Here is a 24309-nt window from a genome sequence, read left to right on the forward strand (position 1 = left end):
TTCTAAGTATTTGTCAAAAAGTAGTACTCCAGGATGGAAGCAATTGCATGAAGTCTTCATTTCTTCAGTATACTACTCTTCAATCGCAATCAGTTTCGATCAGAGAAGTTTGGTGAGCTAACAGAGGTCAAGCCAAACATGTACTCCAGATTATAGTCGGTGGATCGAAGAAATGAATGGCAAAAAGGGAACAAATTCGAGTCACATCGAAGCAATAATTGGACACACGGGAAGTTTCTACAGTTATATACTACTACCAACTATGAGAAAGAACAGATTCGCAACAATTTATGCAAGTAGGCGACGTAGTTGGAATATCATCCTTTTTGACTAGCAGATGAAGATTTTATTGTAAAATGGATGAACTTCATACACATGCAATTTTTCGTGGTGAAATAAATAAGCAACAATAGATAGTTACAGTGGTGAAATAAACGAGCAGCATTAACGCCGACGCGAAAAGCGAGCATGCGCGGAAGGCGAGCAGCCTTTGACAGGTGCAAAAGGTGGGGAGGAAGACGACTCCGCCGAGGTGGGTCCACAGCCACGAAGAAGGCGTCCACATCTCCCTTGACAAAGAGCGATGCGGCCCATTCGCCGGCCGGACGTACGGTGACCCTCCGCCTTACATATGGTTAAAACTCTAACGGTTTCCTATATTTTCATCTGTGAATGCAAGCCGATTTAGTTCGTTCGTTGAATCTTTAGGAATACTAGCAAGAAATGGCGCGGCGGCACGCCGCGCCCATTGTGGTTGCAAGTTGAAAAATCTAAGATAGTTTGTTTCTAGAGTGTGTTGCATAGTTCCCTGAATTGTAATTCATTGTTTTCAGTATTATTGAAATCATTTACCAAGCAAAAGTGTAGATACATGTGGACATGGTACATATATGGGTAAATTGGCGTGCATTATAGCTGTCACGTTTAGATCTGTCTCAAATTTGGTTACATCATTGAACACAATTGAAAAAATAGAACCCTGATTCAAGAACTCGACACACTTGGTAACCAAATTCTCCTGGCCCGTGAGATGAAGAATTTGGGACAATGCAACAGGGTAATGATGTGCACAAGATACATTCACACAAAAAGTGCCCAGTTAATTAGTAGCAATAATACACATGGTTGGTAGTTGCCCCCTTTTCACGTAGACATACCATGGCGCAAGGAAAAAAGTTTACATCCATTGGAACCATCATACAACCCCACGTTGTGGAGCTTGGCCGACGAACCCATAGCGAAATGCAAGGACGTGAAGTATGGTGAGATCATGTCCTTAAAAGACCTCTGCTTGTATGCATAAACCATCCTCCATCGCCCCGTCCATGCTGTGAAACGCAGCTCACATTTTTTGTAAGTAGGCCAGCTTGTATTATTTCACTACCGGGTTGGTCTCGAAGTACTGAAAGTAAATAGTCGCCTTTCCTTCAGCACATATATCTTCTCTTGGACTTATGTTCCTGAAAAATAGCGAGACACTATCAAAATCCCTAAAACAACACCAGACCAGTAAATGGGATTAACACAAAACCTAAGCAATCGAAGTTCAAATCTTTCTCTCAAACTCCCATGCAGACCTTTCAATAGACAATTTGAATATCTTAAGCCGAAGCAACAAAGCTCCTCATATCGTAAATGTGCTCAAAACAAATCTAGGAAGGGCTATATGAAAGCATGATTATAATGTGGGACAGAAAAATTCACATGCAGATCAAAGTAATTTTGTTAAGAGAACATGGACACTTGTGCAGCTACCAAGTACTAATGGAAGTAAGGCTCTCAAAAGGAAAGTACTAATGGAAGTTCAAATGGACGGACAAATATGGATTTATCAATATAATACCGGCAATGATAGCTAAGAGCCATGATGCAGCAAGGATAAAGCGGAACCTCAAATGGGCACAAACAGAGGATATAGCAAAATAATATCCATTCTTAGAAAACATCATATAGTAGATTTCAGTAACTCGGTTATAACCTTCTACTGTGTAGGATGAGGTACTTTGTAGGCAAAGGAGAACTCCTAGAGCTGTGACCAATGAAAAATAATGAGAAGCTCTGAGCAGTAGCATGGCTCAAGGGATTTTGGATAGGAGTAAATACCTACATGGCATGGGAGATGAATCAAACTAAAAGTGGATAGAACCCGCAAAGAATTCCTTGACCAGGTTTTGAAACCTTAAATATTTGTTAAATTGGCTCAATCAGCAGACAGAAATCTTGATACTCCCTCCATCCCAAAATATAAGGCGGCTAAGGATTAGTTAAAAGTCAATGTTTTTAGAGTTTGACCAAGTTTATACACAAAAATATAAATATTTACAATACTAAATCATTATCAATAGATTCACCCTAAAGTATATTTTCTTAATATGTCAATTTGATATTGTAGATGTAAATATTTTTTTCTAAATATTTGGTCAAAGTTTGTAAGGTTTGACTTTTGACCAATCCTTAGACGCCTTACATTTTGGGACGGAGGGAGTATATGTTAAGTATATCATTAAGGTAATCAGTGGGACACATAATAAGAGCATTAAATTTGCTACCATCAGTTCACATAGCTAGGTCTGTACTATATCTACTCGTGCATATTATTGAAAATAAGATGCTGGTAATTTCCATATCAGAATTAAGAATTCTGGTCATATAACACTGCATCCCATATGTACCTTCTGTTCACATGGCCAGATCTATACTGCATCTACTCATGCATATCATTGAAAGGAAATGATAGTGATCTCCATATCACAATTAAGGATTCTGATCATTTTACGATGCATCCATATAGAATCGATGGAACAATACTCCCCTTCTTCAGTACATCTAACTGCCATAATCCAACTTTTGCCTCTGTTTTCGAGGAAAAAGAAATAACTAAAGAAAAGTATGCCAGAGAGTAGACTTGGTGCAATCAAAAAATCATTTTGCATCTCCATGAACTTATTTAAGTCGTGAAAGAACATAGAGCGAAATATGTACTGGTAGCCAAATTAAAAATTAATATAGCAGAGGTACCATATTATTAGAATTGGGGTCAAGAAAAAAAATGTAGTGGTGCTTATTCTGGATTCCTGAATATGCATGAACATGGCTGGGTTGGATGAGAAATTCGTAGTGACCAACTATATTTAGATACATCTATATTATAAGTATTGTATTATATAAGGTGAGTTGAAACGGAACAACAGTAAATAATGTTAACCCAATGGATAGCAAATAGGCCAATACAGCTCGTCAACAAAATAAGTGCCTCTGTTTATTTTAAAAAGAAAGGTAAAGCCTCCAACTTACAATGGCACGCTTCGCTTAGCATACTTATTTTAGATACTAATAATAAAGTTTTTTGATTTTATATAGTGAGAGAATAACAGATATCATATGAAGAAATTTATAAAATACATAGAGGGTAATTCATTTGAAAGAATATATATTTAATTTTCTTAAAGCTAACACTGATCATTTATCACAGATATTTGTGCAGATCTTGGAGCTTCAATATACAAGTATGTTGTGGCTGAATGATTTTATACAGAACAATTAAACAAATAATGCATTTGTAATCTGGTAATTCAAGTGCAGAAAATCTAAGAACACATTCTCCGAACAATGCAGATGCTAAAAGAGCCTCTGAACTGCTTGCAAATTACAGCTTAGTTTTTGGGAGTTTTCAGCTAAGAAGTGGTCAGCAATTAGGTGATACCTTTAAGGAAAACTGAAGCAATGAAAAACCTCTACAATGGTCCAATGATTGCCCCTATCTTTGGCTTTCTCTGAACTTCTTATTTCCATTTACAATCTTCAGATACCGATTTAGATTTCCTTTGAAGCACAGGGTGCTTATCTACGTTGTGTCCATTGCGCCCTGATGCTTCAACCTCTACGCCATTAAATGGACCCTTCTTCATAAGATCATGATGAAAAAAAGTATCGCGAGTCAATGACTACACATAATCAGTAAAATGATCATTCAAGTAGTTACCTCCTGGATAGCGGTGGACACTGGGCGAAGTTGCGATTGAGGCGCAAAAGAAGGGTGGGATGAACGATGACCGTCTGGCTAGACGCGGTTGCCACGATTTCCGGTGGTAGTGGTAGTAGCCACTGACGCTGGGATGCTCCAGCAGAGAGGAACACCATGACCACCTTCAGAGGATTACTTGACCGGAGCACAGGGAGATGGTTCCTGACTTGGCGCAGGAGACCAATTAGCTTGACCAGGAGTTGCCAATCTGCTACTGCAATAGCATCATCTATAACACCAGGAGTAGGCATCGGTACCATGTAGAGAGAATAGAAATAAAAGAAGTGTTTTGCCTCTCAGAAGAGTACCGGTATAACCATGTGGACATCTACTGGGATGGGACACGTCGTATAATCACGCGAGCGAAATAACAGCCAGTGCCAAAATTGAACTTGGAAACTGAGGATGATAATCACAGTCGGAGAATTGATATCTGGCATAGGATGCATGTACATAAGTACAAATAAGAAAGTTCATATATGTATGAGACAGAAAGAAATGGGAGGCCACCAGCCTCTAGAAAGAAAGCACATGCCAAATCGCCAACACAACCTACCTGATATAGCACCTGGACTGATCAAGAACACTCTGAAAACAAAGGTGGCTAGCACAGCCAAAGACGGTCCAGTAGAGCCACGAAAACCAGTATTACCTACAAATGAAAGAAAGATATTCAGTATGTCTAACTGAAACAAATAAAGAAGTATGAAAAAAGAAAAAAAAAGGAAAGAAGAAGAAACACGGCATTCTTATCCTCATATCCAACTGGACCCTGTTGAGACAAATATCACGCCTTCAAGCATCCATAACAATGGAAGGCTGAGCATGTGGACATGCCGACTGCTAAACCCGCAACCGAGCCTGCAAGTGAGACGGCAAAAGCAATCCCATCAACTATGAAGAAGATGAAAATCATGCAATAAGATAGAATAAAAATAACAATATAGTAAATACATGAAAAGGGAGATGACAACATTACCAACTACACACTCAACTGCTGTTTGCGTATCCAAATCTAGGTGAAACCATATAACTTAAGGTTTTAAATGCAACCAAAGAAATAACAATTCGGTGACCTTAGAAATTCATTTGACCAAAAAAGGGAGACTTTTTATCACTTACTATTTGTAGGACCAATATTCTTTTATCTAGCTAATGGAAACAGGAAATTTGCAACTTCCTTTTGATCCACGAAAAGAGGTGTACAGGGGAAGCTGAAATATTAGTTCGTACCTATCTTCTGTAAGTTTTACGTTGTAGTTGAAAACACAAAGCCGAAGCTTCTTTTTCAACAAAGCCGAAGCTTCTACCTGCTAAATTATTTAGATAACATGTTGCTACTCGAGATAGCAATAATATCACATGCCGCTGTTGCAGCATCCTGGCCCTCCACTGCTCCTGCTCCAGGACTCCTTTGGTGGCACGGTCATTCGCACTCCACCTTGCCGACAGCGCTGTGCGCGTCCTGACTGTCGTCCGGGTGGTGCTGGCGGTTTCCACAGGATGCCGCGCCCCAAGAATCAGAGCAGACGGCAGCGCTGCTGGTCGTCCAGCGCCCACACGGGGAACCAACCCGCGGAGTCGAGGCTCGCCGTCCTGATGAGAATATGTGGGGGAGAAGCCAGAGCGTGGGACGGCTGGAGAGCCTCGGCAACAGCAGCCGCCGGGTACGGAGGATCTCGGCCAGGGGGCGCTCTCGGAAGGGGAGATCGGGGAAGGGGGGAAGGGAGTTTGGGGTCAGCAGCGACTTCGTCCTGGTCTGCAAACAGACCTAAGGCTGGTGCCAACGCACCGCCCGGCTCCAGCCCCGCCACGTCAGCTTTTGGCCCACTCTCACCCCACTCTCACCCCACTCTCACCACACGGTGCCAATGCACAGGCTATAGTGCCAGCTTTAGTTCTCTCTCCTCCACGTCAGCTTTTCTCTCTCTTCAACATGAGCATATCTTTGTTTACGTTACAACAATATAAATAATGCAAGGAAATTATTTTATTGAACTAAAATTGTTACCGATTACATCATAAAAAAAATTACATAAAAATCTGAAAAGATTACATAAAAATCTGAAAAAATTACATAATCTAGGAATTAGCCCACACATGCTCCATCAAATCATGCTGGAGCTGTGTATACATCGGTGAGTCCCTCATTTCGGTGTCCATCTGAATCCCTGCTCCCGCCCACTCCCGCCCGCCTCCAGCCCGCCTCCCGCCCGCCTCCAGCCCGCCTCCCGCCCGCCTACCGCCCGCCTGCCTCCCGCCCCGGCCCGCCAACGCGCCGCCCGCCTCCCGCCCCGCTCCCGCCTCCATCTCGCCGCCTACGCGGGCGACACCCGGCGGTAGCGGGCGCTACCGCCGGGCGAGCCAGCCGGCGCCCGCCGCTCCACTCCCGCCCGCCTCCCGCCCCTCTCCCGCCCCATCGCCGCCGCTACCGCCTCCCCTGCCGCCTGCGCTGGCACCGGCCTAAGAAGGGATACAAATAGTACAGAAAGGAGATGCGGGCTGGTGGAGGGAGGAAGAGGCGTGTACCTGAGATAGAGGCGATGGCACGACCACTACAGTTGAGGTAACCCCATACCCTCAAGCGACGGCGACTACGGCGAGATCATGTCGATGCAGCCTAGGAAGATCAGGCGAGGGGGACAGGGCCACCACGCTGGAGCCTGGAGGCTGTGCTGTTGAGGCGGCGAAGCTTATCGAGGCCAACGATGAACTGACCAAATTGAGGAGCTGAAGCTGTCTCTAGCGTGATAGAAACCGGGAGACATTGAGGTAGGGGAGAGATCCTCGCCGCCTCATTCGCCCCTGTATTGGAAGCGGGCGCACACTTTTTGTGGGCTAGATCAAGCCGCGCCGCCGAGGTAGCCCATGAGGTACGCATGGTGGTTCTCAGTCCCTCCGGCGTGGAGCCCTTTGACGCTTCGTTGCCGCCGGCATCCCTCACGCTGAGTGCCCTAAAGAAATGAGCTTATTCTTCTCCTTCACTCGAGTGGGGGGAACGGGATCCTCTGACTTTGCCTCCCCCTAACTTTCCTGACTTTGGGTCGGCGGGCCCAAATGGGACCCACGTGTCAGTGACCCAAAGTCAGGAAAGTTAGGGGGAGGCAAAGTCAGATCTGGTTCCCGAGTGGGGCTGGTCGATTCTTGTGCTTCTTTGTGCGGTGGAGCAACTATGGAAGGACACCTGGTACCTTGCACTGTATTGCCGCTTTGACTGAGGGAACCAGGAAAGACAAATCCAGAAGCTAACCAGTATGCAGCTACAGCCACACACAACCCACACACCTGCGTGTACCTATTAGTCCAAAGGTCCCCAAAATTTTGCACAGGGCACCCAAATCAAGCAACACCGAAACTGCAATGAAGTAAAACACATACGTGTTAAACTGCTGTAAATCCTCACCCTCCCCCAAAATTCCGAGAAAAAAGATGTTTGTTCACCTTTAATATAGTAGTTATAAGTTTAGGGCCGCTTGCTTAAACAGGTGACAATGCAACAGTGATCGGCTTTTGTTCAGACGCAAGGGCCAGGCAAGTTTCGTCGAAATCTAATTCTCTATGGATTTCATGTATAGAGCACTGATCCAGCCTATGGTGCCGGTATTGGATAATAAGAAGATTTATAAGATAAAGACACCACTGAAGATGAAGATTTTTGTATGTGGTATCTTCATGGAGGGGTTATTCTCACCAGGAGAAGCTTGCAAAACATAAGAGAAGCAAAAAAGTGTGCGTTTTATCTTCAGGATGAGACAACCAAACACTTATTCTTCCAAAATCAGTTTGCGAGATCTATATGGTTAATCATCTAAATATGATCTACCTTATATCCGCCACGCAGCGTTGCAAACATTTTTTTTGGCAACTGGTTTAATGCAGTGGATCATAGGTTAAACTACATATTAGAATGAAAGCGCTTGCCGTTATTTGGTCGCTTTCGCTATGAGAAATTACAAGGCTTTTAATGATTTTTTTAATCTTATGTAGGTTATTTATCGGTGCATCACTTTGCTCTATTTATGGTTGTCTCTTCAACGTACAGAGGATCGCGATCTATTTACGAAGGTGCCTACACGTTTGTACGATACAATGAGGGACTTTATTGTTTAACATGAGTGGCATCATAATCTCAGGAGTGATACTCCACCGCTTTAAGAGTCGATATAGTTTCATTTGGATTTCATGTATCGAGCCTTTTGTTTTCCGGAATATAAAAGTTGTGTGGTCACGTATATCTTTATTATGTAGATGCTAGATGTAATGCTTAATTTTTTTGACAGAGCGTCTTTTATCGAGAAAAACGTAAGACAATAGATTGATGGCTTCCTTCTTGGCATGTTCGTCGATGATTTTCTGTTGCTATACTATTTAAATTTCGCCGAATCGTCCGCGCCCGATTTTCCCCCGATAGTTTTTGGCACCTACTTGTGCCGATGTACAATACGTACGTTGCGAACTCCGAGAGATCGAGACCGGCCGTCCCAGCACTGCACGACGAACTCTATTATATCGCCCTGTTGGGAGCTAGCACATGTCAACGAACCGCACTACATTCCATTTCCATTAGGATCAAGGTTTATATTAATCTAAAGTCGTATGTTTGACTAATCTCTCCAATTTATTGTTTCTCGCGTCGCAGTTGCAAAAATCCATGACGTACTGACCAAAGAACGTTTCTAATCCCGGTTACAGCGGCTCGCGGTGTGTTGTTCACTTTGAGCTGCGATTTCCCCACGTTGAACTGCAAACTTTGAATACCAGCTCGACACGTACTTCTGAAGTAATACCTGAAACTGTTCTTCCACTCGAGCGTGAATGCAAGACGGAGGAAAAACCATATTCACCGCCTCAAGCTTAATGGAGGGTGGATCACCGACTATGAGAAAAACGAGGACATCATTAATGATCACTTATGGTCGGTCATGGGAAAAGGGCCAACTGAAAACCTTGACTTGAAGTGGGAAACTCTTAACCTTGGAAATATGGTCAGAGAAGAAATTGATGACCCCTTCACGAAGGAGACGGTGCAAAATGCAATCAATCAAAGTCCCTTTGATAGAGTCATTTCCCCCCTTCCCCCTCTCACTCGTCTACAGTACCTGAGAGTCACCTCGTCGGTGCCGGGCCGATCCGAAGCTCATCTCGCCGGCGCCGCCGGTGGAGATGGGTGGAGGAGAGGCGCTGGGGTAGTTAGCTTAGTTAGGGTTAACGACTGTTTGCCGGTAGGGGGCTCTATGCCCAGTAGTGGAGGCGAAGGTCGAGATCTGGCCGCCTGGATCTTGGCCGATCTAGGCTCCTACCTCCTTCTTCTTCTCCTCCGGTGGTCGGAGGGGAGAGGGAAGGAAAGGGCCGGTGCTTCCTTCAATAATGAAGAGGCGGACCACCACCTGAAGAAGTGCGGAAGCGGCGGGCGAAGTCCTTTCCTGGCCGGCCTCGGCGGCGAGGGGGAAAGTGTACGTCCGCTGGTGACAAGCGTCGTCGACAAGCTCCTGGCCGGCCGTGGAGGCGAGGAGGAGCTCACACAAGCCAGCGCCATATCTTCTGCACCTTCCAGGAGGTCTTACCTGTACTGGATCCGACTGATGGCCGGCCGTCGGCTCGGTTTCTCCCTGGCCTGCCGTGGGGGCGAGGAAGGAGAAGCTGCTGACTCGCCGTCTAGCGCCTATCAGAGCCAGTCGCTGCCCAAGAGGTGCTATCGTTCGGCTGCTACAACTGTGCTTCACAAGCGATGTCGTTTGGCGCCGCCGCTATTCGTGGCTTCTCACGCCACCTGCAACTCTGGTGCTGAGCTCACCATGAGTTCTTCTTCTTCCGCTTCGCCTGGACGTCGCTGCTACGCGCCAGAGCTCTTGCGGAAGTTCTTCTCTGATCTCAGCTCGGGGCTCACAGTTGACACCACCCCAAGTGGCATGTTCCCCGGCGGTGGCGTCGACTCCCGAGCGGCAAGATCTCCTGACTGTGGTGGAGAAGACCAAGGACTTGATTGCTTTTCCATTTTTAGTCCTAGGGTCTGTTCAGTAAAAGTCGCGGCCTTATCTGTTATTCCCCAATTTGTTAGGGGCCTCGATGTAAGTTGTAACCCACCGACGGATTAATGAAGCAGCCTCTGGGACCTTCGGGTCCTCCTTTGGTAAAAAAAAAGTCCCTTTGATAAGGCACCCGGCTTTGATGGCTTTACCGGTGCTTTCTTCAAAAAGTGTCGACTCATCATAAAGGGCGACATCATGGGAGCCATCCTCCAATACAACAATCTCCATGTGGCTCACCTCCAATGGCTCAGTTGTCCAATATTGTGCTTCTACCAAAAAAAGAGGGGGCTGAGGACATCACCAACGACAGACCAATTAGTTTTGATCCACGCCATTGCAAAAGTCATCGCCAAAATGATAGCCACCCGGCTTGTGCCGTTGATGAATGAGCTTGTCTCCAAAGCCTAGAGTGATTTCATAAAGAAGAGAAGTATCCACGACAACTTTATGTATGTCCGCAACCTTGCTAGAAAGCTACACAAGAGCGAAACCCCGACTCTACCCTTTAAGCTTGACATTCGCAAAGCATTTGACTCCGTTAGTTGGCAGTACATTGTGGAGCTAGCTACTCAAGAGACACAGATTTCTGCCCAAATTTCGTGATTGGATAGCCGCTTTGCTATGCACCTCTTCTTCGAGAGTCCTGCTCAATGGGATTACCGGTGTACCAACCAAGCATGGGAGGGGGCTTAGGAAAGGGGGACCCCTCTTGCCTCTTCGTCCTTGCAATTGAGCCTCTCCCAAAAATCCTAGAGTTGGCCACTCAACATGCCTTCCTTCACAAGATTAAAGGACGGGGGAATATCCTTAGAACTTCCCTTTATGCAGATGATGTGGCGGTTGATACGTCCAAAACGTATCTACTTTCCCGAACACTTTAGCTATTGTTTTGCCTCTAATTTGTGTATTTTGGATACAACTAACACGGACTAACGCTGTTTTCAGCAGAATTGCCCTGGTGTCTTATTTTTGTGCAGAAAATCAACTTTCAGGAAAATCCCCGGAAATAATTGCAATTGGCCTATTTTTACAGAAGACCCACGTAGGCAGAAGACGTGACGGAGGGGGCCACGAGGCGCGCACACCACGTGGCAGCGTGGCGGGCCCATGGCTGCGCCTCCACATGGGGACGCCACCTCGGCCAGCCCTCGGCACTCCCCTCTGGACTACTTAAAGCCCTTGACCTAAAAACGCACAGGGGGTTCGACCAATTTGCCAGAAGACATCCAGAACTCCGCCGCCATCGAAAACCCTATTTCGGGATCAGAAACTCCGTTCTGGCACCCTGCCGGGACGGGGAATTGGAGGGGATCATCACCATCATCGCCACCGACGCCTCTCCATCGACCATCCATGCTTTCCCCATCCATGTGTGAGTAATTCCCCGCTGTAGGCTGAAGGGGATGGTAGGGATTGGATGAGATTGTTCATGTAATAGCCATAAGATTGTTAGGGCATGGTGCCTAGTATCCGTTGTTGGTACTTTTATGATATTGTTGCGACTTGTTATGCTTAATGCTTGTCACTTAGGGCCCTAGTGCCATGATTTTAGATCTAAACATGTTATTGATTCATGATGATATTCATTGTTTTATGATCTTATCTGCAAGTTGTATACACATATTGCTGTCCGGAACCCGAGGCCCAAAGTGACAGAAATTGGGACAACCGGAGGGGAAGGCTGTGATATGAGGATCACATGTGTTCATGGAGTGTTAATGCTTTGCTCCGGTACTCTATTAAAAGGAGTACCTTAATTACCAGTAGTTTCCCTAGAGGCCCGGCTGCCACCGGCTGGTAGGACAAAAGATGTTGTGCAAGTTTCTCATTGCGAGCACGTACGACTATATACGGAACAGATGCCTATGGTTATTTAGTACTTGGATACTGTTTTATTATTATCTGCAAATGCCTAGTCTTGATTATTACATGAGTTATCTTATCCATGCAGCGCCCGTTCATCCATCCCTATGCCTACAGTATTTTAATCCTGTTGTTTACTATAATCACTACTGCTGTCTTTATTACACTGCTGCTTATATTTCACTACTGCTACTGCTATAAAACTGTTGCTACTGATAAACTATTGCGAGCAAGTCTGTTTCCAGGTGCAGTTGAATTGACAACTCCGCTGTTAAGGCTTACAAATATTCTTTGGCTCCCCTTGTGTCGAATCAATAAATTGGGTTTTACTTCCCTCGAAAACTGTTGCGATCCCCTATACTTGTGGGTCATCAAGACTATTTTCTGGCGCCGTTGCCGGGGAGCATAGCTTTATTTGCAAGTTCACCTGAATTGATATTGTTCGCTGCAAATCCTCTATCATGGGTAAACCTCGCGATGCTAAAGTCGCCATATTACGATTCACTACAAGAAAAGGTACAACTCTGAGTACCTCTGCTGCTCTTGATTCACCATCTGTGATAAGTGATGTCTACACACGCTTCTATTCCTGTAGACAGTGTTGGGCCTCCAAGAGCAGAGGTTTGTAGAACAGCAGCAAGTTTCCCTTAAGTGAATCACCCAAGGTTTATCGAACTCAGGGAGGTAGAGGTCAGAGATATCCCTCTCAAGCAACCCTGCAATTAAGATACAAGAAGTCTCTTGTATCCCCAACACACCTAATACACTTGTCAGATGTATAGGTGCACTAGTTCGGCGAAGAGATAGTGAAATACAAGTAATATGGATGATTATAAGTAGCAATTGCAATCTGAAATAAAAATGGCAGCAAGCGAACATGTAGCAGAACTTGTTGGAAACGGTGTTTCAATGCTTAGAAACAAGGCCTAGGGATCATACTTTCACTAGTGGACACTCTCAACAATGATCACATCATAAATAAATAACTTCTCCTCACTTGTGCTACTCTCAAACACTCTCTTGTTGGATAACAAACACCATTCATTGTGTAGGGCTACAAGAGCACCCTCAAGCCGGAGTAAACAAGCTCCACAACTTCATAAAGGAATAACACACGATGCGCACACTGTCACCGTCACACCGTGGAGAGTGAATCCGGAGTTCATATTAAAGTAACCTCTAGAGTGCATAATAGACCGTTGCAATTTAGACCGAGTACTAACATAGCATACACACTGTCAACGATAGCTATGAAAGGGGGAATAGATCACATCAATACCTACGCCAAGTAGTACATGATGCACACACTGTCAACTTTACATCATGGAGGAGGAATAGACTACTTTAATAACATCACTAGAGTAGCACATAGATTAATAGTGATACAAAGCTCATGATCACATAAAGATCACACCATGGGAGAGAGAGATGAACCACATAGCTACCGGTAGAGCCCTCAGCCTCGGGGGAGAACTACTCCCTCCTCATCATGGGAGACAGCAACGGCGATGAAGATGGCGGTGGTGTCGATGGAGATGACTCCGGGGGCAATTCCCCGTCCCGGCGGAGTGCCGGAACAGAGACTTCTATGCCCCGAAACGGAGTTTCGCGATGGCGGCGGCGCCCCTAGAGTCTTTCTGGAGTATGATAGATTGATGTAGGGTTTTCGCCTCGCGAGGAATATATAGGCGAAAGGGCGGCGCGAGGGGGTGCCCGGGGGGCCCACCCCATAGCTGGGCGCGCCCCCCTCTTGGCCGCGCCGCCAGGTGGTGTGGGGCCCCCTTGGCCCCTCTCCATCTCTCCTTCGGTGTTCTGGGTCCGTCTCGGTAAAATAGGAGGTTTGGCTTTTGTTTCGTCGAATTCCGAGAATATTGCCCGAACAGCTTTTCTGGAACCAAAAACAGCAGAAAACAGGAACTGGCACTTCGGCATCTTGTTAATAGGTTAGTCCCGGAAAATGCATAAAAACATTATAAAGTGTGAGCAAAACATGTAGGTATTGTCATAAAACTAGCATGGAACATCAGAAATTATAGATACGTTGGAGATGTATCAATAAGTCAACTTGTTTCACCACCACAAGCTTCACGTGTTGGTACTTCTGCTGAATCTGAAAATTCCTCTGATAATTTTGATGATGCTTCTACTGTGCTTGATGATAATGGTTCATTAGGTCCTTTTCTAGATGCTACAATTGCTAGGTCTAGACAAATTGAAAATACTGAAATTCCTAATGAAAATGCTGTTACACCTGTTAATTCACCTGAGTCTGTTGAATACTCTAGTGATGATCCTGATGAAGATTATGTGGAACTTGATGATGATTTTATTGATAAATGTAATGCTACTACTGGTGCAAGTAACATTAAAAAGCTTCTTGCACAACATGTTGTTAGATATAAACTGTCTCCTGATCCTAAATTTGCCACATCTCCTATAAACATTAAGGATAAGGATTATGATTTTTCTCTTGATTTTTCTCATATATCTATTGTTGAGAAAACACCTTTTTGTGGTACTAAAAAAGAAAGTGCTGTAGAGCACATGAATGAGCTTTCTAGTTTGAGTAGCTTGTTTTCTGATGATATCAAGAAGCGTACTTATTTTGTTGCTAAATTTTTTCCTTTCTCGTTAAAGGATGATGCTAAAACTTGGTATAATAGTTTGCCTCCTGATTCTATTGATAGTCCAAGTGGTTTGCTTGATGCTTTCTTCCGAAAATATTTTCCTGCTAGTGCTCAACATATTGCTTTGCAGAAAATTTATAGTTTTGACCAGGAAGATGGAGAGAAATTGCCTGAAGCTTGGGCAAGGTTTTGCTCTCTTCTTAGAGCTCGGCGTAGACATGATTTGGAGAAGCATGACTTACTTGATATATTTTATAGTGGACTAACCATTGAGTCTACGGCATACCTGGATAGTTGTGCTGGTTGTGTTTTCTGGAAAAGAACTCCAGGCGAAGCTAAAGAATTACTGGCTACAATAAGCCAAAATCATGATGATTGGACTACACCTGAACCAACCCCAACACCAATATTGAAGAAGAGGGGTATGATTGAATTAAATGATGAAGATATGAGGGAAGCCAAGAAATCTCTTAAAGAGAAAGGTATTAAATCTGAAGATGTGAAGAATTTACCTCCCATAGAAGATTTATGTAAGATAACTCCCCCTTCATCCACAATTGAGGTACATTCTCTTCAACGCTTTGATAAAGGAGACATTCCTTACTCAAAACCTCCTGATCAATGTTTAGATGAATTTGATAATTATGTTGTTAAGCAAGATAACTTGAATACGAGAGTAGAGAATCATTTAATGGAAAATTCTCAAGCTATTAGTAAATTGCATGATATTGTGGAGAGAACCTCCAGTGATGTTAAGATGCTTGTTAAACATTTCCATATGGTTCAAACTCAAATTGATCAACTCACTAAAGTGCAAAATGACTTGTTAAAAAATACTTCTAAAGAAAAACATGCTTATGAAGTAACAACTAGAGGTGGTGTTTCTACTCAGGATCCTCCATATCCTGAGGGGCATCCCAAAAGAGTTGAACAAGATTCTCAACGAACTAAAGAAACTAGTGCTCCTTCTAAGAAAAAGAAGAAGAAACATAAAACTGTTGTACAATCTTCTGAACCTGTTAATGATCCTAATAGTATTTCTATTTCTGATGCTGAAACTGAAAGTGGTAATGAACATGATAAAGATAATGATAAGAATGATTTTCTGATAAAGAAGAGGTTGAAGATGAACCTGAAAAGCATGCTAAAAATAAAAAGTACACTAAAGAAGATTTCATTGCTAAGAAACTTGGTAATGAAAGAGAACCTTGGGTTCAAAAGCAAATGCTTTTTCCTGTTAAGAAACTAAAATCAAAGGAGGAAGAACACTATAATAAATTTTGTGATTTGATGAAACCTTTGTTCTTGCAAATCCCTTTGACTGATGCTATTAAATTGCCTCCTTATTCAAAGTATATGAAAGATATTGTCTCTAACAAAAGGAAAATTCCTAATGAGGAGATTTCCACTATGCTTGCTAATTACTCTTTCAATGGCAAGGTTCCAAAGAAGCTGGGAGACCCAGGTATACCGACTATCCCTTGTTCCATCAAGAATAATTATGTTAGAACTGCTCTATGTGATTTGGGAGCAGGAGTTAGTGTTACGCCTTTTTCTCTTTACAAGAGACTTTATTTAGATAAGTTGATACCAACTGATATATCTTTGCAAATGGCTGATAAATCTACTGCTGTTCCTGTTGGTATTTGTGAGGATGTTCCTGTTCAAGTTGCTAATAATTGCTTAATATTAACTGATTTTGTTGTGTTGGAAATGCCTGAAGATGATAATATGTCTATTATTCTTGGAAGACCTTTTCTTAACACTGCAGGGCTGTTATTGATTGCAATAAAGGAAAAGTTACTTTCAATGTTGATGACAAGGAGCATAATGTTTATTTTCCCAAGAAGATTGATAAAGTATATGGAGTTAATACAATTTCTAATTTGAGAACTATCAAAGTGGGAGTTATTGATTGTCCTATATATGAGCCTAAAGAAGGATATCAAAATATTATGATTGGATCCATATCAATACAATATAAGGTAACATGATTGATTTGAGGTTTATTTCTTCTTATGTCATGTAAAATTTATTTGGTGGCAAGACTTGATCAACCTTGTTAACAAGTACATTTTAAATGCATGGAAGAGCTAAAGAACATTTCTTTCTTTCTCCACACTTGTTTTACTTTCTGTAGTACTACTTTTTTTGCAAGATGCTTTAGTTGTTTAGAATTTTGAAAATCTTTTTCTGCCCTGAAACAGTTATTTTAATACCCAGAAATGTGCATTTTTCGAAGTTTTCAAAACTTTACAAAAATTATACCACTGGTCCTATTTTTAAATTGCAACCTGGGAGTGCCTGGGGCTGACCAGTGGGGCACCCCAGGGCTGCACCCCATGTGCTGGCGCGGCCAGCATGGGGGGCGCGCCGCCCTATGGTGTAGACCCCACCTGGCCCCCCACTCACTCATCCACCTACCACTCCACTCTCTTCCACGGGAAAACACAACACCATTGTTCAAACCCGAGTTTCTTGCTGTTCTTGCTCGAGATTTTCGATCTCCTTGCTCAGCCCATCTTTGCTGCTGAGATTTGGAGCATTTGTTCTCCGGTATGTGACTCCTCCGATTATCCAAATATAATTTTGTTTAGTTGAGTATATCTTGAGTATTTTGCTGCTGTAGGTGACATGTTAAGTGAGTGTGCATGCTTGTTCTAAGTTGTAAAAATTAGTTTTGATGCATGTTTAGTACTCTATCAAGTTCCTATAGTAGTCTCCCTCATTTATATATCTCAAAATCAACTTTTATAATGTTTGTTGAAAATTTTTAGAAAAGGAAAATGCATAACCACACCTTTGGAGAAGTGTTTGAGAGGGATACGCCAAGAGTGGCAAGGCCTTCAAGGGCAGCTACTCGAGTTAGGCGATCCTATGATGAGGATGTCATTGCACCTAGCTTTGGAGATGAAGAGGACAATGGGATTCCTAATGCTTCATCCTTTCCGTGCACTAACTTTTTGCGTAATGCAGGGCTACTTGATGACTTCTTGTTTCTCATTAATATGGTGGGCTTGTCTACCTATATGGAAGATGAGAGTGATCAATTTTATATGCTAACTAAAATCTTTGTTGAAAGCTTTAAATTCAGCAACACACCTTTCACACCATCAGTTAAATTTAAGATTTATAATATGCCTATTACTATGAAATTGGGTGATTTTTGTGCTGCTCTGGACATTACTGCTATAGGTACAGCGAAGAAGATCGAGAACCGCCCCAAAGCTTTGATGGAACTCTATCGAGAAGTTACCAACGATGATGACCGTACCATTCAGCGCGGAAAGATAAGGAACATTCAGGTCCCTGCCATTAGATATTTGACTTACTATCTTGCTAATAGCATTCTTGGTAGGGAGAACACTAGCAACATTTCTAGTTATCATCTTGCTTTTCTGGTTGCTGCACTTACTGGAAGTACACCATATCATCTTAGTGCTCTCATTGCTCGTCGCTTATCTAATAAGGGACCTATTTATGGAGGAATTGTTGCTTCATGTATTGTTGCATATCTAGGTCTTTCTGTTGATCCTAGTGATGAGAAATTAATTCCTATTAAGCTTGATATTGCTGCTATGAAGGGTCACCAATTTGTCACAACTAACTCTAATTTAGAAAATATTGTCTATAGAATGTTGTTTATTGACGGGGATGAGAGGGAAATCCCTTTGCCGCAGGCCGATAATTTGTTCAGTGTTCGCAGGAGGCCGTGGTCGCGCTCCAAGGAGGAGGTGGATGAGCAGCTGAGGATACTTGGCTTTCACCAGCAGCACGACTCCGAGGACACCGAGCCCTCTGACGGGTACACTGTCACGTATCCTGGTGCGTCCTCCAGCTTGTACCAAGGACAGGATCTTCTGTAACATCCCAAAAATTTCAAAACAAAGAAAATGAATTTCCCTATTTCCAAAATTTGGAACCAACAAAAACTTTTCTTAAATTTTGTTAGATACATAGTGAGCATGCTTAAATTCTTGTGCTATTGCCATGATTGCTTGTTGAACTACTTTGAAATGATCTTAAACCCTAAACCTCACCCCTCTTTTCACCACCCAAGTTAATTAAAAATAAAAAGAAATCAAATAAGAAAAAGGACCTATGTGCCTATGGCTATTTTTGTAAAACTTTACCCTAAGCCTTTCTACCTTGTTTAAACGATTGGAAAACCTTAATAAACCTTACCTAGTGCTTATCAAACCAAATCCATGGTGAAACAAAAGATTTTAAAAAGAAAATAAAAATGCCATAGAGGCATATGAGAGTAAATAGCAACTTTGTGAATTTGAGGATCTTGACCCTAAGACTCGTGGTGAATAGTTGGATCACTCCTCTATACCATTTCAACACTCAACAACATCAATTGGGTCAAGAAAACTCCAATTAAAAATCAAATGCAACATATGCATAGAGGCATATGTGGCACATAGCCATTTTACCCAAACCTTGACCTATGCCATACCTTACCCAAATGGTGTGAAACCATCTCTAAACCTAATCTCACACTAAATTGACCCTAACCCATGCCCAAGTAAAGCAAGGGAAACAAAATAGAAGAATAAGAAAAATTGGAATATCACCTCTTATGTGTTTATGGCCATTTTTGCAAATCTGTGAGCTAGACCTTTTGGAATGGTTTCAATGGTTTGGAAATGTTTCTAAACTAATAAGAATCACTTTTGAGTCAAGAAAAATCAAATCAAATAGAGAGAAATGAAATAGTGAGAAAATCCCATTTTCACTCACATACACTTTGGCCAACTTTTCAAATCTTTAACCAAGGCCACCTTTGCTTGTGCCAGTGCTTGTAAAACACTTATATATCAAAAACAAACCCTTTTGCATCAAAGAAACACAAATCAAATCAAAGTAAAATTCAAATCTCTCTCACATATGATAATGGTCATTTGGCACTTTTATAAAATGTTGCCCACTTTGCACCCCTGGTTTGGATTATTCTTAAACCAAACTTGACAAACTCTCACCACCTCATCCAAGACCATGTCAAGGTGAACAAGTTTGATGTTGACCCTCAAGGTTGACTCTGCCTAGGTTGACCAGAATAGAGATGCCAAGTAGAGACTTTGAAACAAAGAGAAGATTAGCCCCTTTTTGAAATCTTGCAAACCATCACCAAATTGACCACCACCAACACCATTCTACTTCTTTAATTATATGAATGAGATTCACCAAAAAGAATTTCAAATTTCAAACAAAATTCTCTTGTGGCCAATTCATCAAACACTTGGCAGGCATCTTTCCACTTATTGCACACATCCTTTTACCCACCAGGTTTTGGCCTAAACCTCTTTCTCCTGGTGATCATTAACCTTCTGGTACCTCCTCTGCATCAGACCATGCCTTTTCTCACTGATAAAAGTGAAGCCATGATCACCTTTGTGCCATGCCAAGTACCATGCCGACCCTCGTAACACTCATCCTCTCCACCCCTCTCTGGCCAGCCTTACCATGTCAAATAGGTAGCCTGCACTCAACCACGCACGCTGGTACCCTCCCTGGCTCGAAAATCGCACGGCATTGGCCAAACTCAACGCGCCCAGGCACGCCCAGTACCTGCCAGTCTGCGCGCTCACCGTGCACTAGACGCGCCAGAGCGGCGAGTCGTGCCGTCGCCTCAGTCCTCCCCTACAGCCCTATCCCTGCATCAAGCATCGCCTCACTCCCCTCTAGCTCCTAGACACCCTCCATTGGCCGCGCGTGCACCATCGCCGTCGCCATGATCGGATTTTTCCCGCCACGGTACTGCAAGGTCGACGACCCCTCATGCACGCCTTAGCCCATCATTCGCCGTGCTATCAAGCTCATCAGTACTGCCTAGACATCGCCTACCCACTACGCACCTGCCCTTGCCCCTTCGCCGTTCCAATCGCCGTTGCCATGATCAACCGCAAGCGTGCCCCGCAGCACCCCTCCATCCTATAAATAGAGCCTCTCCCGCGCCTCAAGCTCCACACCAAACTTGCTCCCCTCCTTCTCCTTGATCTCCTCGACTCACTTCCCCTCTCCAATTTGCACCATAGCCCATCAATTTCTCGCTGGAGTCCGCAGCGGTGCTGAGGAAGAAGACGACGATTGACGCCTCCTCGAGCGACGCCGCCGGTACCAGTGCACTCCCCATCCTCGACAACCTCCTCCTGCACCTCGCCAACCCCTCGCCGGAGCCCCAGCTCGCCGCCGACCCCTACCTCCGCCGTGACAGCAACCCCATCTCGTCGATGACGACGACGCGCGGCCGTCGATCGTCCATCTAATCCTACGGCTCAAATTAACAGGTACCGTTTCGGTGTTACACAGAGACTGACGCGTAGGTCCCACTGTCAGTTGGCCCGCTGCGGGAGAAGCGCTGTTGGGCTGGTCCCTTTGCCTTTTTAAAACCTTTCGGCCCATCTGTTTTCCCGCCTAGCCCATTTAGAGTAATTCAAATAAATTTGATTCAGTAAATTTCAATACTGGTATCTTACTATAATTTAAATAGTTTCAAATCTACTGAACCGATTTGGACAAACTTTATATTGCTGGAAAGCCCATGAAATGCTCCATCCAACCCCACAGGTTTCAAACCAAGATCAGTTGTAGAGATAATGTAGCAAAAATAACAAGACAGGGACTTTTAAGATTTCAAATAATTATTAAAAATCAACCATTTTGAAATTTGAAGTGAATCCAATTGCTATGATTCACATTTTCAATTCTCTATATGATTATGCAAAAATATAATATGATTACTGTACATGATCATGGGCTAGAATCAAAAATTGGCTAGGTAGTCAATACTAGCCCATTTCAATTATTTCAAAATTTAGGATTTTAAATCTATGAGGTGTAGCACCTCATTTAAATCATTTTCTCAAGTGTTATGAAGTCATGTGATGACCCTTGTTGCTTGGTCTCATATTGGCTCACTTGAGGATATTAAATCAAATAGGATTTAAAAGGCATGAGATGATGAGTCTCATTTAAATCATTTGTTTCTCAAATGATAAGTGTGAAATGTTGACCTTAGTCAACATGTGATCATACATGGTTATTTGAGGAGATTAAATCTTAACAAGATTCAATGAGAGGAATTTATTTCTCCCAAACTAAAGAGAAACCCTAATAACCTTTTCAATGAGAGGAAATTATTTTTCCTAACACTAAGTAAGAAAACCCTAGCACAATTTTTGGATAAATGTTAAGTGTTGATGCTAGCTCATTTTGAGTGAGCCATTAGGGCTAATTAAGAGTACTTAAGTATTGTTTGGTGATTGTATCCTCGTATTCGTTTATAGACGCTAGTGCCGGAGACTATCAAGAGGAGGAGGTATTCTACCAAGAAGAAGAGGAAGAGAACTTTGATCACTACTCCAACCAAGGCAAGCTAACAATCTTGCAAAAATGCAAAGCTTTACAAGAGCAAGGCATCACCACATTTTACTTTATGCTTAATAGTCCTATCCCAAGTTTTTACCTTACAAGCTTTATTGATGTTGATTTATCAAAGTTAATTTTTGATTTATGATTCACTTGGTCTTGAGTAGCACAAGAGCATCAAATTTAGCCTAAAGTAATCAAAGCTAGTTAGCACCCCTCATGACTAGTTGCTAGTGCTAAACAAATAAAATTGACTACTCTAGATGGGAACATGTGAAATGAAATGACTTTGAAAACCTTGGAATGATGAGTCATTCTATTGAAAGATTTTGAAGGTGAATATGACTGGTGAATGACTTGGTGAATTTCATAAAAACTGATGGTTGGGTTCGGATGCGATACCATTCCAATTTGAAAGTACCCCCACAATACCCAACATGGGTAAGGGCTTAACTAGAAATTTATGTGCTTTAGTATTTGTTCCCTCTACACAAGCGTCATCGGGGTTATGCCGAAAGTTGTCTCTACAACAAAAGAAGTGATGTGATATGACGTGAAATGAGGTGAATGTCCGGCCCAAGCCCTGTGCAGTTCCCAGGCTGACTGTCTGTCCTCAATGGGAGGCCAAGCTCATGGGGAGAGGTGCCTATACTAGGGTATGTAAGTGAAAGGTTATGGTTGGTAGTCCGTACACGGAGTGTGATAAATCAGGGCCAGTTAACCCTGACGGATTATTGCAAATGTTGTGGCACAAGTGTACGACCTCTGCAGAGTGTAAAACTATTCGAATAGCCACGTCCACGGTTATGGACGGTTGGAAAGGCCATACTGTTCCGTCATCAGACCATTTTTCAAAAATGTGACATATGACTTGTGACTTGATTTTGAAAGGTGAATGGTGAATTTTGAATTGAATCACAACAGAGTTGTGGGAATGACACTAATGTTACCACTTGAGTTAGTTAGCAAATGAAGAGGTTTTTACTAAATGTTTGTGAACTAAAATTGGCTTTATGCAAATAAACTTAGAGCTTAGCACCCCATTACTAAAGTTAATAGTGCTTACACTAGCATTAGTTTGCGAGTACTTTAAAGTACTCATGGCTTTGTCCCTGGCTATTCAAATGGCCAGACTTTGAAGGAGAACAGCAGTACGAGGAAGATGGACAGCAGGATGTCTACGACAACTAGGACTACTCCTGACGTCAAGCGTTGGCCTGTGGATTAGATAGCCACTACTACTTCGCTTCCGCTATTTGTGATGTTCGTTGATCAATAGATCAACTACTATTGTAATATTGGATCATGTGATGTACCGTTGTAAGACGATTATGTGTTGTAATAAATGATGACTCTATGATATTCAACTATTATGTCTCGCAACAACAATATTCCTGGGATTGCGATGTATGGCATAATAGGCATCTGGACTTAAAAATCCGGGTGTTGACATCCTCCTTCATCATATTACGGAGGCACCACCTCATGGGCACCGTGGGGTAGATCTCCACTTAGGCCAAAAGCCTAAGCTTGGGGGGAGGTACATCGACATCTCACTCATTTACATATCATATCTTGTTGGTACTTTGTATATCCATGTTTCGATTTTCTTTCTTTCTTTTTGTTGCTTGTTGTTTATTTCTGTTTTCCAAAACACGAAAAGACCAAAAATATTTCGGTTGTTTCTCTCTATTTATTTATTTATTTAGTATTTAGTATTTGTTTGCTTAGTTTTTAATTCGGGTTGCTATTCAAATATCCAAAAAGATTTTTGCTTTGTTTGCATGTTTTCTTTTGTCCTTGTTTCCAATTCGAAAACACCAAAAATATTTTGTTGTTCTTCTTCGGTTTTGTAAAGTTTATTATGGAGTTCAGCGGTCTCCGGTGGTTGGAGCTTGGTTTTCATTTCATATTATTCAAGCCACACAATGGAAAGGCAATAATGACGATCTACGACAACTCGACTGTGGTGAGAGGCTGGTATGAACTCTATTTGTTTTCATTTTTGTACATATACTCATCCATGTGAGCATGCTTGGTTGGTTCATGTGAGGTATATATCATTTAATGAAAGTCTAGTAGTTCATGATCCCTCATGTTTAGCTCCAATTTATTAATAATGAGTAGCATGTCATAAATATTTGCTTGCATTGTTTTATTCATAGATAGGTATGACATTGTGGTATCCTCCTCTGAATAATTCATTTGAATTGACTTGGCACATGCTCACGCATGCATATGACTGAAAAACAAAAAGTCAATTAAGCCTCGACGATTTACTTTGCTTCAGAGTTCTTGTATCACTTTTATGCCTCCGTTAATTTTATTTTGTCGCAAGCATGATTATGACGGTTATTGCTCTCTTGATTGTCGCTTCCTAGTCTATTACTAG

The 24309-nt window shown here is 42.7% G+C and overlaps 1 long non-coding RNA gene across 5 annotated transcripts; it reads right to left on the bottom strand.

Annotated features, from left to right (window-relative positions):
- Positions 1-1061: 1061 nt before the first annotated feature.
- Positions 1062-6996, bottom strand: LOC127315729 (uncharacterized). Of its 5 annotated transcripts, none has more exons than XR_007860167.2 (7): positions 6554-6996; positions 4581-4885; positions 4333-4457; positions 3983-4253; positions 3704-3902; positions 1979-2103; positions 1062-1460 (listed from the first exon to the last, which is right to left on the bottom strand). It is a non-coding gene; the product is annotated as an uncharacterized lncRNA (long non-coding RNA). The 5 variants fall into 5 exon arrangements; XR_007860166.2 differs by lacking the exon at positions 1979-2103 and adding an exon at positions 2673-2853; XR_007860164.1 differs by lacking the exon at positions 1979-2103 and adding an exon at positions 5258-5783.
- Between the last annotated feature and the right edge of the window lie 17313 nt (positions 6997-24309).

Source organism: Lolium perenne, chromosome 1 (assembly GCF_019359855.2).
Source record: "Lolium perenne isolate Kyuss_39 chromosome 1, Kyuss_2.0, whole genome shotgun sequence".
Classification (NCBI taxonomy): domain Eukaryota; kingdom Viridiplantae; phylum Streptophyta; class Magnoliopsida; order Poales; family Poaceae; genus Lolium; species Lolium perenne.